Genomic DNA, 2,178 nt, shown 5'->3' with positions numbered 1-2,178 from the left:
TCTCTCTGCCCCAGCCCTGTAGCGCGGGGTTGCTTTGACCAAAGTGCAGCACCCGGCGCTCGGTCTCGAAGCTCGTCCCGTGGATCAGCCCGTTGTCCAGACCTCACCACCAGGTGGCAGCCCGCACCCGGCTCCCGCATCCCCGCCCCGTCCCTACACCCGCACGGCCCCGCACCGCTCCCAGCACCCCTCGGCCGACCGTGGCTGCCGGCTGCTGCTCATCCAGGTGCAGTCAGCGAGCTGAAGCCCAGGGAGCTCCGCGGTCCCTGTAGTGTGTATGCGTGTTAACCCATCACCTTGGGAAAGCTTTGTTACAGACGCTGTAATTTGGAGCTCACACAGAAGGAAATGAGACAAAACTGGAGATCAAAACCCAACCGAGCTTCAAAATCCAAGTTCTGTCTGTGTTTACCCAGAAAGCTGTGTTTGATGACAGGTGACAGGCAGTGAGCTGTTATCACAAAGCTACTTCTCTTCGTCTCGTGGTCTGGGCAAAGAAAACTCCCTACCTTCAAAGCTAGGAAGGATTCTCTCTGCTGTCTGGCAGAACAACGTGGTTTCACTGCCTGGAGGTGCCTCCCATCCCAGCACTGCTGTGCACTGGAAGGCAATGGGGGCTGTGCTGGCAGCAGGCACAGGGAGGGGAGGTGCTCGGGGTGCGGGTCCTTCCCCTGCCCCAGGTCACAGGCAGCCTTCCCCCACAAGCAGCACTTTTCCTAGCACCAGCTCTCCTCTTTGCCTGACTGAGTCTCAGAGCAAATGGGGCAAGCAGGGAGAGGTTTCAGCCCGTGCAGCTGTGTTTTGGGAGGTGCACGGTCCCCAAGGCTGGTTCTTGAAAGGACCAAGTCAAATGATTTTATTTCCTCCTGTTCTCTTGCTCACTTCTTTTATAGCAGGGCCACGTTTCCAGGCTATGCTCAGAGATGCTATCCAAAGCAATTAAACATTCACAAACCTGGAAGCTACGAGCTGTTTAACTTCCTTAATTATTGGCAGTCTTCTTGGCTGCAGTATCCTGCCATCATGCTGCAACGCGAACTGATGTTACCTGTATGCTTAGCCAGAAGTGTGGAATGGGTGCCAGGGGCAGGGATTTGGTTGGGCAATGCAAGGAGCCTCAGTGTAACCAGCAGGCTGGTAGGGGATCACCAGGGTGTGTATATGAATTGAATAATTCTCATCATGAGAGAAGAAAGAAAGAAAGAAAGAAAGAAAGAAAGAAAGAAAGAAAGAGAGAAAGAAAGAAAGAGAGAAAGAAAAAGAGAGAGAAAGAAAAAGAGAGAGAAAGAGAGAGTAAACCATGACAGGAGAAGATGGCTCTCTAAAGCAGATCTGGGAAAGAAAAAAACACACCTTCGCCACTGAATCTAAGGGATTTCAATGCAGAAACTTCCCTTCTAATGAGGAAGGCAGCTGGACATGTCCCAAATCATCTTCAAGATAGAAGGACCATGGACAACCCAGCACCCCTCTGGATGCGGCTGTGAGATCCGATCTGCCCTGGGAAAGGCGGAGCTTGGGCAACAGTGCTGGGAGGGCAGCAAGGTGACCTGGAGTCCCAGGAGGAAGCCCAGGGGTGCCCTGCATGCTCACAGAGAGCCATAACGTCTCCAGTGCCCCAGCTGGGATACCTGGTGCCTGTACAAAAACTTGGGTTGTGCCACTCCTCGTGCCCACATGCCCATGTTGGCTGGGATGCCCCAGGAGAGGGACATGCAGAGATGTCCCAGTGTCGCAGCAGATCTCATGCAGGGTTTTGGGGTGCCCCAGCAGGGATGCTCAGGGAGGGATGTCCTGCGCACTGATAAGGAGCCCAGGCAGAGATCCGGCATGGGTGCAGGATGCCCAGTGCCATAGTGAGGATGTCCCAGTACTCGGGATACTCGGGCAGGGATCGCCCTGTGCCTGGGCAGGAATGTCCTAATTCCCCAATGGAGTTCCCATCTGAGATCTCCCATGTCCCGGCGAGGATGCCCAGGCAGTGGGACCGGTGCGATGGGGCTGTTCCAGGGGAGGTGCCCGGGGAAGGGATGACCCGGATAGCCGGCAGGGCTGCGGGTTGGGGCTCTCCCCACTCCCGGGCGGGGATTCCCATGCTGCAACGCCCCGGGGATCCGTCGGGGCCGCTCCGCACCCACCCGGCAGCCCGGACCTCTCCTCCCTCGAGTCTCGGCGGGG

The 2,178-nt window shown here is 56.4% G+C and overlaps 1 protein-coding gene across 1 annotated transcript in view; it reads right to left on the bottom strand.

The window, feature by feature from the left end:
- The window catches only part of LOC104913710 (cholesterol 7-desaturase-like), a 10,323-nt gene that overhangs the window by 7,913 nt on the left and 232 nt on the right, over positions 1-2,178 (bottom strand). The gene's annotated exons all lie outside the window — the stretch shown is intronic.

The sequence above is a fragment of the Meleagris gallopavo genome, chromosome 19 (assembly GCF_000146605.3).
Source record: "Meleagris gallopavo isolate NT-WF06-2002-E0010 breed Aviagen turkey brand Nicholas breeding stock chromosome 19, Turkey_5.1, whole genome shotgun sequence".
Lineage (NCBI taxonomy): Eukaryota > Metazoa > Chordata > Aves > Galliformes > Phasianidae > Meleagris > Meleagris gallopavo.
Note: the sequence above shows the minus strand (reverse complement) of the source record. Positions and strands in the feature narration are given on the sequence as shown.